The sequence below is a fragment of the Meriones unguiculatus genome, chromosome 5, assembly GCF_030254825.1.
Source record: "Meriones unguiculatus strain TT.TT164.6M chromosome 5, Bangor_MerUng_6.1, whole genome shotgun sequence".
NCBI classification, from domain to species: Eukaryota; Metazoa; Chordata; class Mammalia; order Rodentia; family Muridae; genus Meriones; species Meriones unguiculatus.
Window position 1 is genome coordinate 94,824,443 of NC_083353.1, and position 27,234 is coordinate 94,851,676.

A 27,234-nucleotide genomic window follows, 5' to 3' on the forward strand; every position below is an offset into this window, starting at 1 on the left:
AGGTCTTTCCATCTCCTCCTTATTTCATAAGATTTCCTGTACTCTGCCCAAAGTTTGGCTATCAGTCTGAGCATCTGCTTTGATACCCTGCTGGGTACAGTCTTTCATTATGTCACTTCTGTAATGTTCACAGCACTTTGGAGGGGGTTATATAGATATAACTGAGGACTGTATACTTTGCACTCACTTATCTCCATACTGTGACCTGATGTAATCCGTTATGTTAATTGAGGGCCCCTGGAAAAAGAGAAACGTCTCTGATGAAGGCAGAGAGTAGCATTAACTTATTGATGTGAATTTAGTTTTTAAAAGGTATTTGGATTCCATGTCTATTTAGCAAAACAATGATGGGAGATTCTTATCTCCATACACCAGCCATTGGTGTTTGACTAGGTTTACAGTATAAGGTATAAATTCCCTGTTAAATTGAGCATACTGCTTGTATTGGTTACTCTTACTGCTATGACTAAATATGTGACACATAGGAGCTTAAAGATGTGGCTTTATTTTTGTCTCATAGTTTAAGAAATTAGACACCAATAAAACAAATAATCCAATTAAAAAATGTGGTACAGAGCTAAAGAGAGAATTCTCAACAGAGGAATATCAAATGGCCTGAAAGCACTTAAAGAAATGCTCAATGTCTTTAGTTATCTGGAAAATGCAAATTCAGACATCTCTGATATTCCATTCTCCAAAGATCAAACCAGATCAACCACAGATGGTTAAGATCAAAAACTCAATGTGACAACACATTCTGGAGATGCTGTGTAGAAAGCAGAATCCTCCTCCATCGCTGGTGGGAGTGCAAATTTGTACAACCACTTTGGAAATCAATCTGGTGCCTTCTCAAAAAATTGGGAATAGCACTACCTTAAGATCCAGCTATGCCACTCCTGCATATATACCCAAAAGATGCCCCACTATTCAACAAGGACATTTGTCCAACTATGTCCATAGAGATTCATTTGTAATAGCCAGAATCTGGAAACAACCTAGATGTCCCTCAGTGGAGGAATAGATGCTGAAATTGTGATATATTTGCACAACGGAATACTACTCAGCTTTTAAAAACAAGGAAATCATGAAATTTGAAAGGCAAATGGATGGAACTAGAAAAGTTTATCCTTAGTAAGGAAACCCAGAAACAGAAAGGCAGGCATGGTATACACTCATTTATTAGTGAGTATTAGCCATATAACACAGGATAACCATATTAAAATCTACAGATCTAAAGAAGATCAACACTAAGGAGAAGCCTAGCAGGATGCTTAAATCTCATTCAGAATGGCAAACAGGATAGACACCAGAAATGGTGGAAGAGGGAAAACAGAATGGGAACCTACTAGAGAGGGACCTCTGATAGGCTCCACTCAACAGGGAATTGAAACAGATGCTGAGACTCACAGCCAAACTTTGGGCAGAGTGTAGGGAGTCTTATGGAAGAAAGGTGGGGGACAGAAGGACATGGAGGGGACAGAGGCTCCAGAAGGAAACCAACAAAGCTAAAACAAATTGAGCTCAGGGGTTCCTGCAGAGACTGATGCACCAACCAAGAACCATACACGGAGAGGACCTAGACCCCCATGCTCAGATGTGGCCAATTGGCAGCTCAGTCTTGATGTGGAATTCCTGAGTAAGGGGAGCAGGGGCTGCCTCTGTTATGAATTCGGTTGTCTGCTCTTTGTTAACTTGCCCCTGGCAATGCAGTCTTGTCAGGCAACAGAGGAAGAAAATCCAGGCAGTCCTGATGAAACTTGATAAGCTATGGGTAGATGGCAGAGGAGAATAACTCCCCCTTTTAGTGTACTAGAGGGAAGGGGATGGGGAGAAGAGGGAGGGAGGATGGGACTGGGAGAAGTTGAGGGAGGAGGCTTCAACTGGGATACATAATGAATAAATTGTGAAAAAAAAGTTAAAAGGACAAAAAAATATAAAGAAAGAAATGTTAGAATCTGCCATGGCAAGGTTTGCTAGCAGAAGCAGGACAGATCACATTGCATCCACAATTAGAAAACAAAGAGAAATGAATGCAGGTACTCAAAAAAATCCAATCAAATTGTCTTTGGCATCTCCCATAATAGTCATGCCACTATTTCATCGGCACACGTGTCTTGCTAGGCAGGACATTATTGTAGCTCATGCATTCCACAGCTGTGTTGGAAAAATTATGATTTTTTTTTTCTCCAAGAGCTTTCATAGCACCTTTCAGCCCTATGATCGCCAACAAGGAGGAAATTTATGGGTAAGATTCTGCTTGACTTCTCCATGTCCTGCAATCCAAGGGTCTGGTGTCTTCAGTAATAAGACAGATGATGTTGATTTCATTTACCATTAAACCAAATTTTACTCCAGTTTAAGCTTTCAGCAAACAGTAAGCTGCCAGCTTGCTTGGAGATCTGGATCTACGAATTAGATTGTCAGTTATCTGTCTCTCCTTTTTTGACTAAGCTCACTTGAGTTTTAGATAGAAGGATTGCAAATATCCATCTTTTCTGGCTTACTCCAGACTTGCTGAGTAATCTTTAGTTTTATCCTGTTAGTGTAGTCAGAATTCCAAATTAAATCTCTGTTAGTCTGATTCCTGTCACTATAGCTAAATGTGGTGTTTATTTCAATAAATCATTTGGTAGACTTTTGTCCATAATTGTTTCACCGAATCACTTAGCTTATGGCAGTATGGTATGACATACTACGGGCAAGAAAAAACAAAAAAGAGCTTACAACACAAATCAGGGAACAAAGATGGCATTGAAAGGATTAGAGAACCACAGTTCTTTTAATATTCTTTATGTGATCTAAAGACCTGCAGCTAGTGTCCACTTCTAAAAGTTCTACTAGCATCCAATAAGGACACTTTTGACACTAGACTTTAACACATAGGCCCACACATACAATAGCCAAACTGCAGCAGCCGTTCATGGGTTTATATTGGCTCTGTAGCCTTTCTTTGCTATCTCCCATGCACACAAACGGCTGATGATACTAATGAACGAAGCCTGTTTTGTACACTTGGATCGTAAGTAGAAAGCGAACATTTGAGACAGACTTAGCTCAGCCATGTAAACATGGGCGCTATGTTTTCCTACAGTTGGTTAAATTAAAGAAATGCAAATGCACTAGGCAAGTAAAACAAACAGATACTCACCCTAGGCCATTCTTGATTTACTTCTAAGATTGTTCTGATGATAGAAATTATAGTTGTCTTAATTAAACTTTATACTACTACATAAAAGGGACCCTGAAAATCTGAGTTGAAGAAGAGATGTTTAAATTTTCATATTAGCAAGTGTACTCTAATCCATAGACGTGTGGAAATTTAGGGCAATGAGGGTTCTTTTGCCATCCTCAGCATAAGGCTTCCAATACTAACTAGAACCAAATGAGTAGGTCTGTGTTATCCTTAGGTGGGTGACATGAAATAATCTATTTCTATTCATATCTCATTAGGAAGCATTTAGACATAGAACCAAATTAGGTCACCCATTCATGTAACCAAGAATCTACTAACAGCATTTTGAGGAATAGTCAATGCCTTCTACAAACTTTATGTTAGTCAAATTTACATGGTATCTACTTTTTCTCCAACCTATTTTCAAAATCAGTAATACAAAATAAAAAAAAAAAAACAGTAAAGAAGAATCTTTATTTTGTCTCTGCTGAGCTCAGCCTGTATATCCCTATTATGATATTTCATCCCCTCCTCTCTCTCTATCTCTGTCTTGTTCCATACAGCAGAAATGAGGCATGATGTCGTCTGCAAAGTGTTTCGCTATATTCTAAAATGGCAGGGAATCGGAATCATAAATTGGAAGATTTTTTTTTCAAAGTTGTACAACTTTAAAAAAATCTAAACTGTACTGTTCACAAACATAAAAAGAAGCTATAGGTGAATATTTTACCAGACTAAAATGTTTTCATATTATATTGGAAATAAAGGTAAGTAGATACATTTTTTTTTTATCTTTTGAAAATACCAGAACTTCTCCACAACAACTAAGAATTTCTAGTATAATGCAGTTTGTGAGTCTTTGAGATGTATTCTGATGACATGGGACTTTGGAGAAAACCACCAATAGGACAGTAGCTTAGGCATGTCAGACCTCTCTGATTGGAGGGATGGACATCTTACTGATTTGCAGAAATATTCAATGGTTTCCTAAAGCATGAGATTTGATAGCACCTACTACTGACTTAGTTCTAGAGAATAAGGTTTTTAATGGTCATACAATGGGATGGCCCCTTAATAACCAATTAAATATATCTGATTCCATGAGCTCCTAGGGCCAAATCATATATGTTAATGATCAGGGCATGAAACAGGAGGTTTACCTTATTTGTCCCAGAATCATTGTCCTTTGATTTTTAATGCATGTCCTTTTGTTCTTAAATGAAAGGACAAGTTAAAGGAATAAGGGCTGTCTGTGGTTTTGCCGAGTCACTGTTCTGTTCTTTAGCTTTGTTAGCTTCTAAGCTGAAGGAGGCCTCTTTGTGTTTCCAAGGTTGCCTTTGAAGGATCTTTTCCTCAGAGGAACATCCTGCCTTCCTTTTATTACAGCAGTTGGCCAGAAAATCCCAGTCAGTCTGCGACTATTGGAGACTGCTAGACCACAATCCCATTTCCAACACTACAGCTCATCCACTAAACAATTTTTCTAGGAATGATGCCATTATCACTAGCTACTTGGCTATGCCAAAAGGCAGTACTCTTGCAATAGCCCCAGCCCTGGGAAAGATACCAAATGACGCCTCAGGCAGAGGATAGGCAGTAAATCAGCAGGAAAAGCAGAAAAAAAAAATGTCCCAGCTTTTGAGATCTTTTATGTTTTTCCAGTCCACTGGCCTATCTCTCTCACCTTCTGCTTCTATTTATGAGAAAACCCATCCCCCCTTCCTTTGTGGTCCAGTAGTAGTGTTTTCTATTGGCAGGGTCTTCATTCATCACAAGGGAGAAAATTCACACCTTTTGAAGCTCTTGTGATCAGATTTCTGCATGACTGGTGAGAAGGTAGTGTTTACCTTACGTCTCTTATAGATTGGGGGGGGGGTGTGCTGAGTGGGGATGTGTCAGACAGTGGAGAGAGGACCAAAACAGCAGCAGAAGGTATCTTTCACAGCCTTTCATTCTGCCTGAAGGCTGTCTTGTGGTTCCAGACTTGCTGGAAGCTGCTGCTTTGGCCAGCAAGCATAGCTGTATTTCCTGCATTTGCTACTGTATAAAAAAATATGGGCTCACACATGGGGATCATTGCTATGAGGTACTTCTTGGATGCACATATTTAAAGGTATCTGCTTCTACAGAGCAGACCTCTGAAAAAGTAGTCTTTTTGTCTTGGTTCACCATTTCCCCACCCTTCCTCCTCTCCTACCTCCCCTTTCCTCTCTCCCTTCCTGTAAGCATTTTTTTCCTTCCTCTTTTCTTTCTAAAAGTTTGGTCACCTAGGGGAAAATGAGTTGCTATATGCTGACTTAATTACTGTAGCTAGTTGACCAGAGACAACTATTGATGTTTTCAATTTTCTCTATGCAGCTTTATGTGACATCAGAGGCTCAGAAGTGTGTTTGAGTGTGTGTGTGTGTGTGTGTGTGTGTGTGTGTGTGTAATGAGAACCCTTATGAAAGACTGACACTTTATTTTTTTCCAGTTATGCCTAATATAGTTTAGGATATTTAACTTCAAAAGAAAGATGTGATCTTCTTTATTGAGTTTCTCAAATGTTTACTATCACAATGCAAACTGGAAATTTCTATCTCTTCCCTTCTTTCCCCTTTCTTCAAATCTCTGTACCTATATTTCCATCTATCTATGTATCTGTCTATATCAATCTATTTGCCTACCTACTTGCCTACCTACCTGTCTATCACCTATTTACCTATAATCTGCCTTGTCCATGTAATGATTTTAATTTGTTCATCAAACAATTAGCAGTGAAGGAAGGAAAAGCTGAGTCTTTAAAAGTTCTCTGCTACTCTGGCCAAAATAGAGTTATAGAGTTTTCAGGATTGTTTTTTTTTTTTTCCCCAGGAAATGCCATCTCAGAAGGTGGTAAATTTGAGACCAACTTGGCTTTGTGTCTCCCTTGGGGCTGCTAAATCTTGGAAATAGTTTCCTACAGGCTCAGTATTTTTCTTGTTGGAATTTATTTCAGTTTTCTTTGTTTCTACTTTAGAAAACATGCTCAATGAATAATGATGCCTCAGGCAGAGAATCACTCCAGCAGCACAATTTAAACGTAGGACACATCCTGCCCTCACTTGCATTTGTAATATGCCAGCACAGTCAGTAGGAATTGTGCCCACACACAAACTAACAGCATGGAGGCCTCAAGGTTAGCAATTATGAACATGGAAAAACCCATTTATTCATTTCAAAATATTTGATGTGAGTGCTTCTGAGGCAGCATCTTGAGTCTCCTTCCTTCTTGTTGATCCCAGTAGTGGCATCCAACTCTGAGGGTAGCTCACAGCAATAAATGTCCTCATTGTTTAGTGCACTAGATGAGAACAAAACAAGACTGTAAGATCAATCTGGAAGCCTCAGTGGAGTAAAAGTTAGAAGTCAGTAATTCCGTTACCATCAAAGAGCAAGCAACATGATTTTTTTTTTCAAAACAATATTATGTGTACATTTTGGAAAAGATAATCGATGTGCGGAAGAAAAATGAAGGAGAATGCTCATCAGTTAGAGTGCCGAAGTTTGTAATTTCTCTCTACTGCATCTCTAAAACAAACACCCTGTTTGTTGGTAAAAGACATATAAAGCATCAGGAATTTTGCCCTGGGACTGAGCAAAAAGAGCTTTTATTCTATAGCGCTGAGTTAATAGAGAGTAAATAGGAAACTATCGCTGACTAATCTGGAGAAGTACAGATGGTAGTGGAGCACAAATTGTTCATTAGATAACAGTAGAAGAGCTTTTGGAATTTACGTCTGCACTCATTTGACAGCTAATGGAGATGGCTCTTTTGTAAATTAAATTTCGAGTCCCATCACCCCCTAAATGAAGAAGGAAATCAAGCAAGAATTTTTTTTTAAGAGGTATAAGGCACCACACCCCTCCATGCAGGGAAGGGTAAAACAAACTGGAAGCCTGTGCGTGGAATCTGAAAGGAAAAGGGTGGGAGAGGGAAAAGAGGGGAGGGGTTTCGTTTTAGGTTTCTGGGTGGCCAAGTGAACCCGCCATAGATCCTGACTCTTTTGGAGATGTTGAAAACGACAAGCAAAGTTTTGTCTTTGTCCCCTGCTTTTTCATAAAACCAAAGCCTAAGGACTGTAACTGCCTCTTGTCCCAAGGGAGAGTGTGTAAAGAAACCGCGTGGGTGAGGGGTGGCAGAGCAGATCGGGGGACGGCGGCGGAGAAGAGACGCGAGCCAGTCTCCGGCGGGAGGGCGTGGATACCAATGCAAGCTCGAACAGGTCCAGCCTTCTGGAGACCTGTGCCAACAGCAGGAGGGGACAGACAGGATCTCTGTGGACAGATCGGGGTGTGGAGCAGCGGGGAGCGCCCAACTAGAAACTCGCCAGGATTCGCCCAGAGGAGCTGGACCTCCTTGGTGCCTTTTGCCCCTGTGAGCCAGCTGAAGGAGAAGTTTCCCCAAGGGAAGACACCCCGACAGATCGGTTGTCAGAGGCGGTTCAGGTGAGTCTATCTGCGTGTGCAGTGCTAAGGATGGAGCTCCCTCAATCTGCCCTTTAGCTAACTCTTTGAGCCAGTGGAGGGGATTTGAGGTATTCCTCCAGGGAAAAGAGCAACTCTTTATGAAAGGGAAATGGTGCACGAGCCTGGACTCCATCCTTGCCCAAAAATGGGAGTGGCTCCAGGTCCCTCATCTAACCTGAGAAGAGGCGCCGCCTTTCCTAGCACTGCCTCAGGTGGCTGAGGCTTGATTTTTGACAGCTCCTGGTCAGTGGATGGAACACAGGCTTCGAGGACCCCTGCACCTTCAAGCTCCAGACCTTCGGTAGGCTGACCTGTCTTTCTTACAACCTAGCCACCGCCCCCCTTCTTACCCTCGGGAGAGGATGCAAGCCCCCCATAGACTGTAGGAGTCATAGGGTGGGGACAAGTCCCACACTTCTTTCCACTGCCTTGGGTCTGGGGGGTCTATATTTCCCCACCCCAACTCCAAAGCCCCCATCTAGCTGTTAGTCTCTAGAGATATTTCTTGGTTGCAGTGGCGTTTCCCAAATGCATCCAGCCTGGAAGGAGCGATCTGTGAACTGCCACGTTAGGGGAAAGACAGAGGCGCTCCACCTCCACGGAACAGCGTGGGGGCTAAAGGGCAGACCGGGGGCCCTGGTTGCCATGGCTCCCTGGTAGCCCAACCGCGGGAGCTGGGGAAGCAAGTCACAGACAGTCCCATTTTCCTCTTTGTGCCTCTCCTCGTCCTCTCTCTCTCTGTGTCTCCCTATTTTTTTTTTCCTCCCTTGAGTGAAAGTGTGTGTAGGGAGGGAGCAGGGAGCAAGTGATTAATTTGGAGAATAGGGCTCTCGAGCCGTGAGGCTGGGGAAACATCGCTGTCTCCAAAGGCTGCGAAAACCCACACTTTCTCATCCGGGGGCAAGGCTGAGGAATTCTTGCGAAAAATCTGGGGCGGGAAGAGCAGCGGCATCACAGTCCAGGTATTGGAGCCCGAAGCTCACAGAGGGGTAGCTGGGTGGGTGGTCTGAGGTCGGGCGGAGAGGGTGGGCGGGGAGTGCAGAGCAGCCACCGAGCACCAGCAGGTGTGTGTGGCTCTGAGCGGCTGGGCGGGGAGGGAGCCTCTGACTCAGCCTGGGGAGAAAGAGATCGATACCGCCCTACTGGCCAGAACTGTGAAGTGCGCGAGAGCTGGGAGCAGCCAGCTGAAGGCGGGTGCACTGCAGCGCGCTCCCGCTGGAACCCGGGGGAGGTGGGGGTGGGTGGGGGATTTGCTCAGGGGTCCTAAGCTAGGTACATCGAGGTAGAGTCCTGGAGAGCCCAAGTCTCTCTGCATTCCAGCTCTGCCTCCTCTGGGATGTGTGACTTGGGGGCGTCTTTTACTCCGCGCCTCAGTTTTCCTTTTTAAATAATAATAATAATAATAAGTATCAGTGCATGCCATTTTGAGTTCGAAGACTGGAATGAGATTATCCAAGTGGACAATTTACCTGCTTTCTCCGATGGGTGGCAATCGTTCAGAAGTTAGCCATGGTCGATGGTCTCACTGTTACAATTAGTCCTCAAATTAATTAGATGTGGTAGATTGTTGTTTTTTGGCACTTTTACTGAGGGCAGAACTCTGTATTTTCTAATTTTTAGAAAACCACATTTATTAAATTTATTAACACTCAGTTCAACTCGTAAATCTTGTCTGCTGCCGGTTGAGAGAGAAAAACCGAGCTGTTGTTTGCTGGTTGGCTCTGGAGGCCAGTGCTGGACAGAGGGTACAAAGGACTGGTCACAAGAAAACCCAGATTCTTCAATAATTTTGTATCTAGGGTTTGAATTCCATCTCTCACCCGCTAATGCTGCAGCTGGGCTTGTCTAGGTTTCAGTCTCTTTCTGATTCAGCTTGTCTATAGAGTCAGATACATACCTGGATCTTCCCTCCAATGGTCTTCGGTGCTCCCACAGGTTCACCTCTCCTAATGATGGCAAAGTGTGTCCTGTTGTCATTACTTGAATTCTCCTGAAAGCTGTCACCTAATACGTAGAGATAAGTGACATTACTAGGGAGGTGTGGACCCTGGCAATGGGGACTAGAATCCCTTTCAGGAAATGCTAGTTCCCACCTCAACATAGATGCACAGGACTATGAAGATTAATACATGTTTTCTCAGGTGGCTCTTGGGTATTCACTCACTAGATCCTTCCTACCTTGCAAGTTGTGTCATGGTTGTACAAGTTTTGCTTATGTGGCATTGTGCAACAGGAGTTCACATCATGGACAATGTGCTGGTATCTTTATGTTAAGACCTCCCACTCCCAATTAGGCAACTAGTTTTAAATAAATTTTTAAAGAACTTTTTTTTTAAATTTTTTACTAAAACATATGTGTATTTTGGTAGGTTTAGACACTTAGGACAGGCAGATACTACTATCTCAAACATTTTCATGAAATTTTTTTATTGAAATATTTCTCACTGAGAAAAGCATCACCTGCGTAGAGGCCTGACTTTCTATTTATTTACTTCTGAAATATTTGAAGATAGGAGATATGTTAGACTTCAACTTGCTTTGTTGAGGTAATTAATTTAGCCTGATGTCACATAGGAAGGGATGATTGTACAAGAAATGCTGTGAGCATCGCATCGGCTCAGGCAGTGCCTACTGATGCTTTACAGTAAGCATTACAGTCACCTCCACAGTTGCTATGTCATCTTTAAAAGGGACCTTGAGGAATTAGTGTGACAGCTTGTCTGAAATCCACGTGATCATTTACATACTGTTTCCCAGGAGCTCTGGCACCGAATGTTCTATTTATTGGAAATTATTTTGCCCTTTGATTGATGACAGCCAACACTGTGATAGAATGTCATCTGCTCTGGAAACACAAATTTCACTTTTCACCATTTTCTATTATCCTTTAAAAAAAAAATCTAAGCACCCATGCACTCAGAAAAGCCTTATTACACACCAGACAAAGGGAGGCAGCATAAAATGTGACAGATTGGAAGGTGTTGAACCCTGAATTTGGGGAACTAATTAACGTGTCAAGGTGTAATCAAGAGGATGAACTTGTCTCCTACTGAGGTTGCTTGCAGTGATGAACTATATTTTCTGATTCAATCAGTGTTCTATGCTCTCTTTTTTTTTCAAGCTAACTCTGAGAATACTGTATTTTCAATTATGAACATTTTGATTACAGCTTCATCCTAACTAATTCAGTCTGAAGAGAATGCAATTATTATGGTGATTTACATACAATATGCTAAGTTAACAAAGCTAATGAGTGAAAGCATAATATTCTTTCTATTCATTCCTGGAAAAATATTGTGCTAAGCATTCTTTGAAAGAAAAGATTACATTATTCACCAGCACTTTGAGCCTACCTACAAGTAGACTTGGCACTGAGCCATTTTCTCTGCTATTAAAGTGAAATCTCTCACATTTTGGAGATCACGTGTCTTTCTTCTCCCTTGGGAGGGACAGGGAAACAATTCTCAATTTAATTAGATATGGTGCTTTCTCTTTTCTGAATATATTTATTAGAGGAAAGAGTCTGCATTTTCTAATTTTGGAGGCTGGTTAACACTTTAAACATTACTAATTGCTGCAGTTTATTATATGTGTGTTGCAATAGTGTGGTTAGTTAATTATAGCTTTCTCATTAGCACCATGTAGAGAATAATGAATTAACACATCCCTTTGATCAAAAGAACATCTATGTTTATCTTCTGAGAATGAAAGTGTTATTGTGTTACCAAAAGTCACTATAATTTTCCCAAGAAAATCAAATTAGTTGGAATTCTCCAGCAGTACGTTAGGAAGCTTGATGAATGAGTCGGATTGATCACAAGTGAGAGAGAGAGAGAGAGAGAGAGAGAGAGAGAGAGAGAGAGAGAGGAGCTGTGGTTGCTTGGCAACCCAATATTATTCTGCAATTTCTTCTGGTATATTTATCCATTAAACTAGAAAATTCTGTTTTGTTAACAAATGTTTTTAGTGGGTGCACAAATATACCATAACTAATTGCGATTTTATGTATCGCAGATTCTGAAATGATCCTGCTTACCTTTCCATTGTGTTTAGACAATAAAAATATAAAACGTGTACTCTGTTATGGTATTCCAGAATTTTCACTAAACAATGTTTGTTTCATTTTTCACACAAGTTATTTTGCCAAAATAAACACAAATTGTACATCTCTTCTGAAAGTCAAATCAGTAGGTCTGTGCATAGGTGTGTTCATGAAAATAATTAAGAATCAAGCAGAGAGCTTGAGGTAAAGTGATTTGAGGTGAGATGGATCCTTTAAGCTATGATGTGAATTCATGGTTCATCAGTTGAACTGACAATTGAGTAAATTTAAGGTAGATATAAACATCCAGATCAAATGACTCTGGCAGATAGTGATGACAATAATAAACGCACTGAATTTGGAAAATATATCAATACACATGTGCTTTGACTATATTTTGCCACATTTTTTTTGTATGATGTTTGCTTGTATCTCATCTTTTCAGTGATTACAAAAATAGGAAATTCACACAGCTACTGTTTCCCCTCCTGTGATCTCCTTTTTTTTCTTTCTCTAAGAACGACAATCATACTGTTTTCCCCTACAGCCTATGAATTTTAGTGTGAATCACAATTCCATTCTCAGACTGTAAATTCTCTGAGGGCCTGTGTTCCATTTTATGCACCTCATAAACCCTTATAGTCCCTGGCATGGTAGAAGGCACATTGTTGTTATGGTTAAATGCAAAGGCTCTGTAGTCAGGCTACCAGGGCTCAAAATTGCAGTGGCCAACTCACAGGTGCTGTAGCTAAGTCATTTTGAGTTCAGATTGACTTCACTTGTAAAACTGGCTTACACACCTAGCTAATGTTTGTTATTGTGGCCATGACACGACACTCTGTCTATACAGAGCTCAGTAGCACTCATTAGCTGCCCATAATAAGTTCTCAGCTTTTTAATTTCATTGTCATTTTTTTATTCCATTCTTAGTGTAAATGAACAAAGAGAGATAAAGATGTGCCTCTGTAGCCCTTTGCATATGAACAAATGGTAGCCATGGTACCATCAAGTTTGACTTGTGTTAGTTATATGCACATCTATGAGTAGCGAGTATGTCAGGTGTTTCATAGAGCTTGAGTAGTAGTTCCTACTTGTGGCTGAAATGAGAAGTACCTAGAAGGCTGCTTAAATTACTACCCTACACCCATCCAGTCAGAATCTGTGGGGCTTGCAGTGCAATTCCTGTGTCTTGCCATGACTGCCTCAGGTTTGCCTATGCCTTCCCAGAGATGTTGCAGGCTGCACAGTTACAACCCACAGTTGCCCTGTTGTGATAAAGCTTCACTGGAAAAGAAAACACCTTTGTCTGTTCTCTGAAATTTTTCTTACTGAACTCTTTCACTCCAACAGCACTTTAAATGAATTGAAAAAAAAAATCCTAAATGATCTTTTCATTTACTGAGTACGATTGCATTTTTCAACAAGATATCTCTATTGAAGCTGGTAGAAAAGAAGCCATTATTAAAATTTTGTGTGTGAATGGAGTAAGGCACACTGAATTTAAATGACCACACCAAGTTCACAGATTTGGAACAGGCTTAAATATCAAGAAACCTGGATCTTTTGAGGTTTGAATGCAGATGTGTCTTACTGTATGAATTCAAACAAGGCGGGAAGGTAATGTAATTAGCTTTGAAAACAATTACCTTATAGGTGAATTTCTGCTTAAAAACTTCTTGTGCAGTGTCAAATAAAAGGGCATTCTGTGTTCTATTTAAGATTCAGAATAATGCCCTCTGGATTGAATATAATATGAATGTGTATTTGGTCTGACTGGCCCTAAGAAATTTCTAATTAAAAATTTTATACAATACATAAAAATTGGAGATTCTAAGATTTCTATATTTGTCTTATTTGGGAAAAGAAATTATATAACTTGACCTGAGATTTTGTAGGTTAGAGAATGCCATTGGTCTGAATTGAGTGGCTGAATGGCACATTCCTTTGGGGGGGGTATTAAAAGACTCATAGATTTTGTCAGGTCTTGGTAAAACTTTCTCTTTCTGTGTCTCTCTCTGTGCCTCTGTGTCTCTGCCGCTATGTCTCTGTCTCTGTCTCTCTCTCTGTCTCTCTCTCTGTCTCTCTTTCTCTCTCAGACATTTTTATATTCCAAAGTACCAGCTAAAGTGATTTTAAATTGGGGTCTGCAGCCTGATCTACAAGGCAATTCTAGGACAGCCAAGGCTACACAGGAAATTCCTGTCTCAAAAAACAAACAAACAAACAAACAAAAATATGGGTCTGCATCTTTTTTAACAGGGTTAAGGAAAATCAGCAAGTTTGTTCAATACCCTTCAGGATGTTACTGGCCTTCATCTTAAAGTTGAAACAGAAGTCACTAGGAGAAAAGCTGTGTTGAACCTGTGCCTTTTGAGAGAGGCATATAACTCCTCTGTTAAGACGTTATCTTCCTGCTCCAACAGCTGCTGTTCCTTCTGCAGAGTAGCAAAATTGGTGCAAAATCAGAAGTTAAAGGAACCTGTATCTGTAGAGGCCAGCTATCTCAGAACAGAACAAGGTGGATAAGGGTCCTTGATAGATGGGATTTGATAGGTTTGCAAGGAAACTCAGTATACTTTGGATACTTCCAATTTGTAGAATGTGAGTAATTGCCACAAAAGAGCTTGAATTGCCACAAAGAAGCCTCATTAAAATTGCATTCAAGGTCATCTTTAGCCACTTTCTTTTGTTTTTCTTTCCTCCATTTTTATCACCCCAGTTGGGCATGCTCATATCGCCTATGATCAAAGTACATAAAAAGAGTGTTCAACTGTGGCCCTCAACCTTCAGAACAAATTGTCCATTCCCCTGGATTTTCTCTACTTGCCAGGACTAGAGCTGATACAGTAGTGAGGAGAATGCCAAAGACAGCTTCTATGTAATTAGATCTGCTCTCTGAGCAGAGGTCCTCCCCCAAGAAAAGCTTCCCTGCAAGTTGGAGACTATGATCGCCCTGAATGGAAAGTGGAGGCTCAAGTAATAGTGGCAATGGAGCACCAAGTGTCACCTGAACATCTGGATCTTTGCAGGGCATCCCTGTCGTTAGCAGAGTTATATGCACAAGGAAAGAATGAAGAAACAGATCAAGGGTACATTGCTGGCCAATTTGTGTTTCTGAAGCTAAGGACAGGGCATTCTCTGTGACAATAGAATATAAGTAGGAAAGGAGAATGCAATATTTTTTGGTGGTGTATTGGAATTGATTGTGAACAGAGTGTACTACTGTACAGAAGACCTCTGCTAAAGAATTTAAAGTGGCAATATCTGTTCATTATGAGCCATCTTACGTGGTAATGGATCCAAAAGAAATAAATCATATCATCTGCAAACAAACTTGGAAGAAAAGAAATACAGACATTTTCAGGAATTGTCTCACTGAACATTGCTTTTCAATCAATTCATAAACTTACTGATGAAATGACAATTTAAACTTTAATATCTTGTATAATGCAAGCACTATATGCTTTTTAGAGAACGTTCTCATACCCTTCTTGACTTTTACAAAAATGTGGTGAACATAGGAGGCAAAGCCAGTAGCCCATTTAATGTTAAAACGTTAACTCAACATCAAATAGCCAGCCAGGCAGTAGGATTTAACAACAACAACAACAAAAGAATGAAAGCTCAGATAGCCTTATGTGTACCAACCAAATGTTTGCTCTGTTGCCTTCATACTTTTTACTTGTTTCCTTATTTGAAACCTATGGTGAAACATTCAAACAGTGGCAACCTTTTCCTTTAAATCCAGAGACACTATGTAAACTACTGAGGGCTGTAATGAATATAGGTACCCACTAGAGATGTCACCATTTCCATTCTCAGGGTTGAATTCAGTCCTGGGCAAAATAGGGAGTGTATTTTTATGGAGGTTCTTCAATCTTGTAAGACTTATTTGTATGTTTTTGTAGGGAAGTGGGGTCAGAGGCTGTCTCATGAAACAGTGGAAATGATCTGTAATTTTTTTTTCTTTTTCTTTTTTATATTAATTACAGTTTATTCACTTTGTATCCCAGCTGTGGTCCATTCCCTCATTCTCTCCCAATCCTACCCTCCCTCCCTCATCTCCTCCCGTGACCCACTCCAAGTCCACTGATAGGGGAGGTCCTCCTCCCCTTCCATCTGACCTTAGTCTATCAGGTCTCCTCAGGACTGACTGCATTATCCTTCTCTGTGACCTGGCAAGGTTGCTCCCTTGGAGGAGGGGGTCAAAGAGTCAGTCACTGAGTTCATGTCAGAGAGAATCTCTGTTTCCCTTACTAGGGAACACACTGGGACATTGAGCTGCCCTGGGCTACATCTTTGCAGGGGTTCTAGTTTATCTCCATGCATGGTCTTTGGTTGGAGTATCAGCCTCAGAAAAGACCCCTGTGCCCAAATTTCATGGTTCTGTTGGTCTACTTGTGGAGCTCCTGTCCCCTCCAGGTCTTTCTATCTCCCCCTTATTTCATAAGGTTCCCTGAACTCTGCCCAATGTTTGGTTATGAGCCTCAGCATCTGCTTTGATACACTGCTGGGTAGAGTCTTTCAAAGGCCCTCTGTGGTAGAAATCAGAAGAGGGAGAAAACATAATCTGTCATTTAAAAAGCCTTATTTACTTAACTGAGTGTGGTCGTACACAGTTGCAGTCCAAGCCAGACTGAAGCAGAGTGATTATGAGTTCAAGATCAGCCTGGGCATTATATGAATTCCCATCTGCCAATTAGGCATTTATGAAATAATCACTTTGTGCTACTTGTCAGAGAAAAGCTGAAGCAGAAGCTACCTAAATAATTCCACCTGGTTTTCTCCCTCCTCCGATGTCCATCCTCTTTGCCTTTCTGATTGGGGATTGAGCATCTTAGCCAGAGTCCTCCTTCTTGATTAACTTTCTTAGGTATACAGATTTTAGTATGTTTATCTTATATTATATATCTAATATCCACTTATGAGTGAGTATATACCCTGTGTGTCTTTCTGCTTCTGTGATAGCTCACTCAGGATGATCTTTTCCAGTTCCCTCCATTTACCTACAAATCTTATGATTTCCTTGTTTTTTTATTGCTGAGTAGTATTTCATTGTGTAGATGTACCAAAATTTCTGTATCCATTCCTCAACTGAGGGGCATCTATCTGGGCTGTTTTCCGCTTCTGGCTGTTACAAATAAAGCTGCTACAAACATGGATTAACAGGGCAGGAGCCTACCACAGACGTTCTCTGAAAGGCTTTACCCTATAGGGTATCGAGGCAGACACTGAGACTCATAGCAAAACTTTGGGCAGAGTGCAGGGAATCTTATGAAAGAAGTGGGAGATAGTAAGTCCTGGAGAAGACAGGAGCTCCACAAAGAAAGCAACAAATCCAAAAAGTCCGGACACAGGGGTCTTTTCTGAGACTGATACTCCAGCCAAGGACCACTCATGGAGATGGCCTGGAAACCCCTGCACAGAGGTAGCTTATGGTAGTTTATTATCCAAGTGGGCTCCATAGTAATGAGGACAGGGACTGTCTTTGACATGAACTGATTGGCCTGCTCTTTGATTTCCTCCCCCTGAGGGGGAAGCAGCCTTAGCAGGCCACAGAAGAAGACAATACAGACACTCCTGATGAGACCTGATAAACTAGGTTCAGAGGGAAGGGGAGAAGGATTGCCCTTATCAGGGGACTGGGAGAGGACGGGGTGGGGAAGAGGGAGGGTAGGATTGTGAAAGGAGAAGGGAGGTACAGGGGGGATACAAAGTAAATAAACTGTCATTAATAAAAATAAAAATAATAATAATTAAATAATAAAAAAGATAGAATTAAAAGATAATTCCATCTAACATTTTCAAATGTTCACACTCTGTTTTGCAATATCTGTGTCAGTAATTTGAGGAAAGTATCAATGTCATGATACCCATTTAAAGCCAGGTAGTATAGTGAAAGAAAGGCCTTGTTCAAAATGATACCATAGAGCTAGCAAGTGAAAATGACTTCACTCAGGGAGACATGTCTAGTTCCTTTCCCCAAGCTCTGCACTCCTACTCTGTGCCGTATTCAGCCCAATATGCCATATCAGCATCTTTCCTCTTCTCAGACTGTTCATTCCCAAAATGTATAGCGTCTATCAATGTCTTTAAATGTCAACTCTGATTTTCACTATAGATTAGCATTATTACCTGTTATCTATTCAAACTTTCTTGCTATGTATCCAGGTATTCAAGGTAAACATTAGAAAAGTAGATAAAGAGGGATTCTTTCTACCTATCCTAGTTAGGGTGCTATTTAAAAAGAGGTTTTAAAATCTTTCTTGCATTGGAGTCACAGTGAGGACCAGCTACTGAGAGGGAAACTTGGGGGCGGAGCTGGGATGAGCAATTATCTTAGTTACATTTCTGATGTAACTAAGTTCCCTGACAAACTTAAGGACAAACAAACTTTTGTGTAGATTGGAGATCCCATCTCTTTCCATTGTTGTGCTGTTTTGGCATTTTTTTTAACACCTGCCTGCTTCTTTATGGTCTTGATTTCTCAAGAAAGCATGTTTATCCCTGTGTTGTGAATATAAAGATTTTCTTAACTTGCTCTATTCAAATGTGTCTGTTATCACAGAGCTTATACACTAGCTTAAAATGTGATGGTATAAAGAATACTTCATAGAATGTACAATGACAAGAATTTCAGAGCATTGACATGGAGACAAGCAAGGAAGCAAAAATAATAATTTAAGGCATCTTCAGCCTACAACCTATATCTCTATGAATAATTAATTGAATACTCGCTGTTATTTGTTATTTTTCAGTGATATACTGTTTTCCGTAGAGATCAAATGAATAGATAAAAGTAGAAAGCAAACTAACCGTTTTAAAATTGATCTTTGTTTCCATTTTGCTTTTATAACCTCTGGAAATTTTCAGAGGAGATAGATTTCAAAGGATCTCAACAGACTAGTTTTTATGCATGCACGTTTCTGTCTGCAATTGATTTAGAATGAATAGATTTTGTACACAATAGATGCACTTGAAATGATATTAAAGGACTAAGGAGTTCAGGTGCAACTCAAGGTCAAATAAATAGGATTTGACCTTAAACACTGTCCCTTTTAATAAAGAAAAATGTATGGTGAGTAGGGGCTACCATCAGAGAGAATACCTTTCATTCACATTTTAAAATCAATATGAATGGTTTAAATTGGAAATTGACATCTATACATAAAACCTTTTGAAAGCTATCTATTTTCCTGTTTTACCAGTTGTAAACTGGGGATAGGAACAGCATTTGCTGTCCCCTACAGTGGCAGTTGGAGGATTAATGAGCTAATATTTGTAAAGTGCTTTGAAGATAAAGGTGTCCGCTATTATTATTACTAATAAACCATTTTTCTCCACTGTAATTTTGGACAGCAGCCATTAAAAACCCATTACTGTATTTAACAGTAAAACAATCTGCTACAACCTAGTATTTACTGCCTCAATTAAGCATACATTCTGATCCTTTTGCCCCTCCAAATAAAGAGCCAGAGAGAAAGGACAGAAAATTGTGTCCTGTCATTTCCTAAGCTCATCTAAGTAGTGAGCTTGGACTTTTGCCTGTCTCTAGAGAAAGCCAAGCTCTGTCCTCCCTGAGAAACAAGTTGGGCTGCACCTTTGTTTTTGTGGTTTATAAAAGGAATGGATCATTAACTTCTGGGCTTTTCACCCATCTGCATGTATATTGTAGTTTATTATCTTTGAAGGTTGAATTCTACTGTCTTTTCATTGCTTGGCACAGATAATCAAAATGAAATGGACTCATGGGTGGTTATCGATATGTTTATGCATGAAGGAGAATTGGTGTGCAGTATTTACAACTCATTACTAAGATTGCAGTTGAAAACTGAAATAATTATGCGTCTACTCCAAGTTCACAAATATTTAAAAAATAATATTGAAGTACTTGGATTGCACAGACTAATTTATTCTATTGTTTTGGGTTTTTTGTTTGTTTGACACTGCGTTTTCAGTGTTGCTTTAGCTGTACTGGACTTGTTTTGTAGACTAGACTGCCCTTGAACTCACAGAGATCCACCTGTCTCTGCCTCTCTGAGTGCTAGGACTGCAGGGTGCCACCGTACCCAGCTTAGACTAATTTCTTAAATGAGTATGTTACTATAGCTAACATATGGTATTAAATCCCAATCCACATTTATTTTAATCTCCATACATGTTCTAAATTACAGAATCATGTTGAGTAATTTAACTACTTCTCACATATTTCCTAAAGAATACTCGCTTTTTAAAAAAAGTTATTTTACTATAGCAAATAAGATTTAAAATACATAAAATTTACCCAGCAGGGTATCGAAGCAGGTGCTGAGAGTCATAGACAAACCTTGGGCAAAGTGCAGGAAATGTTATGGAAGAAGGGGGAGATAGAAAGACCTGGAGGGGACAGGAGCTCTAGAAGGAGACCAACAGAGCCAAAAAATCTGGGCCCAGGGGGGGCCTGCAGAGACTGATGCTCCAACCAAGGATCATGCATGGAAAAGATCTAGGCCCCCTGCTGAGATGCAGCCCATAGGCAACTCAGTCTCAATGTGAATATCCTAGTAAGGGGAGCAGGGACTATCTCTGACATGGACTTAGTGGCAGGCTCTTTGATCACCTCCTTCTGTGGGGAGGGCAACCTTGCCAAGCCACAGAGGATGACAATGCAGCCAGTCCTAATGATACCTGATAGGCTAGGGTCAGATAGCAGGGGAGGAGAACCTCTCCTATCAGCAGACTAGGGGAAGGGCAGAGGAGGAGAAGAGGGAGGGAGGGGGAGACTGGGAGGAGATGAGGGATGAGGGAGGGTGATATAGCTGGGACACAAAGTGAACAAATTGTAATAAGTAATAAAAAGAATAAAAATATGAGATAAATCATGACTGTATTGATGCCTGCCCAAGGCCACCAGGTTCTTTGCATTTTTTTCAACCATCCTAAAATTTGAATGGAAAAGGCCTTATTGTTAAATGAAAATAGTTTTTCGAGAAAAAATACTGTACAGCACAACATTTTATTATGGAAAAAAAACTTCCTCAGTCAGTATTTGCTTTTATTTTAGAAAAAAATTGAATGAACACAATTGTCTGCTTGATTTTTGTAGATGATAGTACTGCCATATTTAGTAGGTGATGAATCAATCTTACAGGCTTGTTCACAGAAGAAAGGAGTTACACCCAAGTGTCTTTCCATCAAGAAGGAGAGCTTCAAACTAAAGAATAGGATAACTCAAAAGTCGTATAGATAACGATCCTGAAGTTACAAAATAGTTCAGGATGAGTGAAGTTCATTGTGGTACATTACCTCTTGGAGTGCAGCTCATTTATCTGAAAGTTAGGTGAAACAGCTCTTTCCCAGTACTCTTGATGCTTAAAGAAGACTAAGTACCCAACGGAGCATGAAACTTTTTCAAGGAGTTCATTTTAGAGTCAGTGCATTAGTAAGTATCCAAAGCAGGTGCTATTGGTCACAGGCGGGGTTTTGGACTGCTCATTGCAGGTGAGCCATGGCACGTATTTTAAAATTGATTTTGCACAAGAAGACAATGCTGTGTAGATACTATCCCCATACAACTGACTTCTGAAGTCAGACTTACTCTATTTCCATCTTTTCCTTGAAACTGCACATAAAGAATTCACCATACGACTTGAGATAATTTAAAATTCAGGAGGCATTAAAAGGTTTTTGAGTCTGGAGAACAATGGGGACACTGAGATGGATTGTCTTTTTTTTTTTTTTTTTTTTTTTTTAGTAGTGTATTATATTGAAAGTATAGACAGCAGAATGGCTGCAAGTCTGAGGAGAGATAGGGTTTCCTTGTTAGAGTGGGGATTGTGTGATCCTTCTTATAGTGTTCACAGGAATAAAGGGGGGGGCTTATTAAAATGTCTCCTTTTTGGTCTCCAGTTGACCACTGATAGGGAAACTCAATGAGTGTTTATTTAACGTGATTAGTTGGCCATTACTGGGGATTGATAGGATAGGGAAGACAAAAATCTAGACAAGCAAGCTACCTTACTTCTGGAAATGCAAAAGACTGTAGTTACTGGAATTGAAACAGTTCAACAAAATTGGAGAAACTTTATAAAATGGCATGATCGTTGCTAACAAATATACACTTTGCATATATGATTGTTAGGGTATCATTTGGGAAGTGCACAAACAGTTTGTCATTGAGAAGAAAAATAGCTACTAGCTTATGTATGGTTGTAATAGTCAGGGTCCCCTAGAAACATAAAACATATAGAATATATATTGTATAGACACATATATAAACATACATATATAACCACATACACACACACACACACACACACACACACACACACATATGATTTAGTAGAATGTCTTTTGTGCTTTGGTCCAGCTAGTCCAACTTTGCCATCTACCAACACAAGATCCAAGAATCCAGTCACTGTTCAGTGCAAGAGGATGGATAGCTCAGCTGGTGTTCAGTGTACACTTGAGTCTTAAGGAAATAGGCTCTAATGCCAGTGAAATAATAGACTTTCCAGTGAGAGCAAGAGAAAGCAGGATTCCTTCCTCTATGTTCTTTATATAGGCTACCGGCAAAACATATGGTCTAGATTAAAGATGGATCTTCCCACGTCAAAAAGAAAGAAAAAAAAGTTATTGACTAAAGGTGTATCTTCCCACCTCAAAAGATCTGGTTTAAAGGTGGGTTTTCATATTTGAACCGATTTAATTTATATATGAAAAAATAGATACCCAGCTGCTTGGACTCTTGTTAATTCCAGATACAGTTAAAATGACAACAGAGAATTTGCCATTATAACAATAGTTAAGAGGGGAGATATTAAAAGATGATTCTCAAGCATGGTCATTTAGGCAGTTATGTAAGACGTGACAGGAAAGTTTTCCTCTTACCTGTAGATATGTGGCAAACTATCCCATAATGCCAAACAATAAAACCATGATATATCATGAAAATTTAGGTAAGGGATTCAGGGAGAACTCAGTTGGGTCACTACAGGACAAAAACTGAGATCCTGTAGTGTGCCCTGGAGTTGCCTGGATGGTTGGGTAATCCATGATGCCTTCTTTCTGTAGGGTGCTGTGGCAAGGAAGGCCACGTGGAGCCTATGTTACCCTGTCTGCTTTTCTTGTTGCTTTAGGGGCTCTCTACTGGACTTTTTAGCTAGGTTGTTGTTCCTTCTATGCCTTAGGATCCTAAAATTCCACTTTACAATCTATACTATTCTCCAAAATATTAGTTTTGAAAACAAAAATCAAGAGTCAATGAAAGTGCCATCTAAGCCTCTTATTGGCAGATTCTAGTAGAGGAAATAGGGAAAAATAGCAAAATGGAAATGTTCATGAACAAAGTTATAGAACCAGCTACTATGTCCTCAAGGTAGAGAGATCTACAATAAAGTGGTAAAACCTTTCAGAAGTGGGTACAAGTTAGAGGTCCTTGGGTCTTTCAGAATACGGGTTTCAAAGGAAAAAGGACATTTGACCTCCCCCCTTCCTCTATTCTTTGCCTGATGGCCATCAAGAAAACCATTTTACATTGCCACATAGTGCTCACTCTACAGAGGTTTATTGTGAAAAGGCCAATCACCCGTGCTGTAGAACCTCTGAAATTGTAAACCAAATGAGCTCATCTCCTATAGCTTTTCATCTTAGCTATTTTGTCATATTTACAATAAACTGACAAACATTATCTCTTTTGCTATACCATTTATTCACCACATGGTCAATTACAAAAAAAAAAACCCACAAACATCTGTTGTAAAGGAGTACAGTATTTCTTTTAATGCTCCATTTCTGATTGTATTTTCAGGTGTGTGTGTGTGTGTGAGACTTTGTTGTTGTTATTTTGTTTTAACTTAGGGCTTCATGTGTACTCAGCACACTTTTCTACTGTGCAGCAATGAGTGCTCTGAGATCCTCTGGTTTTTGTCTAGAGGGGCCAACAGTAAGATGAGGGAAAGGAGCCCTGTGTTAGCCGTGAATACTTTGGACTAAGACTCTTGGGTTGGGGCAAATGCTCTGATTCTTTCCCGCACATTTGTTTAGCTTCATCCTCCAATCTTTTTCAATTCTCTTGGAAATGCCTTGAATTTTTGAGAATAAGGAAATCACTTTAACATATTCCAAAGGTCCATTCACAGTGAATTTCACATGCTCGGAACAGAGAGACCTGCTGTTTAGATTGCCCAGGGTTGCCTCTCTCCATGTGGGAGAGAGTAGAGAGCAATTTCTCTTTTCCTTCTATAGCCACATAAGCCACAGTGGAAAGCGAAGTAGGCATTTTGCTGTAAAATGATGCTGATGGATTTGACTGTAGGCATCACTGACCTGTAGCTTACACAGCTATAATGGAAAGGGGGCTGATGTGTGGAGCACAACTACAGTTCTTACATCTACTGCAGTAATGTGGAATCACAGAACCTGAAGTGGGTCCAGGATAGAGAGCTGGGGCAGCTTCATCGGAATCCTCCTTTCCCCTACAGTGCTGTTTGATAATAAAAAATAAACTGCAGTCATGCCTGGTAGAGCTTCATCTGTGTACTCACAGCCTACACTCTATTGTCTCCCTGTGTCTTGTTGCCACCGCCTTCCTAGTATGTGTCTCTGTTTCTTCTCAGTTATTACAAAGTGTGTGGAGTGCCATTCTTGTTCTGCTGAAGCTCTGACTCACCTGGAATAAATACAACAATACATGGCAGGCACTCATCGCCTCGGTAAAAACATTTGTAGAATATCAGAGTGTATTTTTCTTATCCCATAACGTATCTTAATGACACAGGCAGCAAAAATACTATGCTATTGTGAATGGAATTTTGCATTGGCGATTAAATTCATTTGGAATGGAAGCTTTTAACTTATGCTTTTGATAATTTTGTGGGCAAGAACTCAAGTAGAACACACAAGCACGTGTGTGGCTAGACCAGGAAGTGACAGGAAATCAGATTTTTGCCTTATTCCCATGACAGTTCATCTGGGCTCCCTTGGAGTGTCAACTGACAAAACACCTCTTGCCCCAAAGGGAATAAGTGATAGTTTTGAGTGACTGTAACTCAGATACAAAGATTCAGATTACTGTTAATAAAACATTCCGCTGGAGAGTTCATAAACAAACAAACGCTTGGATCAATGTATTTGCTAAATGCATTGGTAAGGAAAGTATGTAGACATATTGCAACAAAGCTGGGAAATCTCTCCTATAGGATTCTAATGCTATTTGAAGCTTGCTGTCTACTAAGTGTATATACTCTAAAAGAGGTGTTAATTCTCAAGAGGTGGTTTTTTCTTTCTTTCTTTTCCCCCTTTTTTTTTTGATAAAGTGCAGTAATTTTGCTATAGCACAGATCTTTTTTTCCTTTTTTTTTTCTGTATCAGTGTGGCATTTTCTGCCCTTTGAAATAACCAGAAAACCCGCTTCTAATTTTTCCTTGACCCACAGATTTATTTCCCCCCTCAGCTATTCTGAAAAATTCTTCTATCTGTCTTCAAATCACAAGAACACTGCATGTCTCACTGGATTTCTGCATTGTGTAGCCTCTCCTCTCCAGGAAGACCTAAATGTCACTGTTCAAATCTCCTTTCTCGCTTGTCACTTTGACCGGACTTCGCTTACTTCCTGAAAATCTCCCTTGACGTTGTTGGCCAAGTAACTGTCACACTTGCTTTCCACATTAAGTGGCACTGGGCTTCATTATTCTCCTCTGTATCCCTGTATCCTTAGAGACCCCCTAGCACAACAGCCCCCAGCTTTGTGTTCTCACATGGCTTTGTGCTATCCTTTCTTCTGAAGTAACCAGTAGCTGGAGACTTGTTCTCTAAGACACGCTCCCCCAAAATCTTTGTGTTGCATCCTAGTGCCACCCCCTATAGTTCACTAAAACTTTTAACCTGCTCATTAAATATATGTGTGTGTGTGTGCATATATGTACGTATACACACACACACACACACATATTTAAATGCAGATTTTTTTCACTAGTCAACGTGCAGCGACCAACAATGAAAAATAACTATAAAGATTAGTAGGGTGAAAGCAGCTGAAACTCACCATGTTCTCATTATATACTGCCATCTTCTAAATGCTCCTGCTTTTCTCTTCTCTTTCTTTAAAACTCAGGAGGTTTGTAAAATTTGCATGCTGATGATGACAGATTAACTCCTGCCTGAGACCTGGAGCCCTTTGTAGTTCACGAGATGGAGGGAGGATTTACGGGGATTGCCATTCCTGTGATGAACTCACTGATGTCCTGCACGAAGCACATGCTATTATCACGGGACCTGTGATACTACAGGCAGAGACACATAACAACACAAGAAGAGCCAAAACAGCCCAGTGATGCTTCCAGTTAATTGTCAGCTTGACAGAACCTATAGTCATCTAGGAGGTGGTCCTCTGGCCATAATGTGTGTGTGTGTGTGTGTGTGTGTGTATGTGTGAATGTTTGTGTATATGTGTTGATTACATTAGTTAGAGTGGAAAGATACCCACACTGGGAGAAACTACATTCTATTTGGGGTCCTGGAGAATATAACTAGAAAACAAAGGAAACTGAGCAGAGGAGTTTGTTCATTTGCTCTCTCTCCCTAACCATGGTGTGATGTCCCACCTGCTTCAGGCTTCTGCTGACTCAGTTCCCCACCATGATAAACTGTTTCTTGTGAGCCAGAATAAATTCCCCTCCCTAAGTTGCTTTTATCAAGACAGTGTATGTCAGCAACAGAAAGAACAACTATGACAACCCCCTAGGAGCCAATTTTCACACTTCTCTTTCTTAATTTGCTCTCATACTTAATCATTAAATGAAAATCTCTGATGCTGCTGATATGTGATAACTGCTGTGCGGATACATGTATTCCAGGGTGATTTCTATCCACCTGATGATCTCAAGAGACTTATAGTCACCCCTAAATATATGCCCAGGACATATCAGTATGAGTATTGTTGCCTTTTTCCTGAGTCCAGCCTCTTCCTGAAGCTTGAGTTTAATGAAAGAGCTAAAGATCTGGTGAACAGAACCAAGTATCAAAATGAAATATGAATATTCAGACAACATTACACAGACTGTGCAAACTAGAGAATAGTTAATTGTGTGAGATAAAAGGACTGGAGAAGAGATTCACATTTTAAAAGCAAAGAAAGAATTCAGTCGTGATCAGCCTTTTTTTTAACCAAAATCTAGTTTTTAACAGTGTTTATCACCTTGTAATCTAATATCCTTTGATAAAATTTTCTGATATGTCAAAATGAGACATAAATTTTCAAGTTCTGAAAGGTTTTACTCCTCTTATGTAAAGCCAGAGACTTTCTACTTTGGAGTCAGGTCAGAGAAAACCCAAATATAGATGGAAGATGGCTTCTACTAAAGCATGCATGTTAGGCTCATGCTTGTTTGCTCAGCTGATAAGAGGCTGAATGCAGGGATATTCATTCCATCCCAGATCGCCGGTTCCAACATCTTACTGAAGTTCACCTCAGTTCTGAGATGATTCTGTAATCACCTCTTCACAGATAAACAAACAACAAAACCCCACAACATCAGTCTTTTGTTTCCCTTAG

General features: G+C 40.2%; 1 protein-coding gene across 12 annotated transcripts in view; it reads left to right on the top strand.

The window, feature by feature from the left end:
* The first annotated feature begins 7,208 nt into the window (after positions 1-7,208).
* Positions 7,209-27,234, top strand: part of Chl1 (cell adhesion molecule L1 like) — a 210,044-nt gene continuing 190,018 nt past the window's right edge. For 3 of the 12 annotated variants that reach the window (XM_060383861.1, XM_060383863.1, XM_060383865.1), the window contains exon 1: positions 7,851-7,961. The gene's annotated coding sequence lies outside the window, so the exon portion shown is untranslated. Of the gene's footprint in view, positions 7,640-7,850; positions 7,962-8,356; positions 8,623-27,234 lie in introns of those variants that run through there. The other 9 variants (XM_021639370.2, XM_021639375.2, XM_021639368.2 and 6 more) reach the window with 6 other exon arrangements.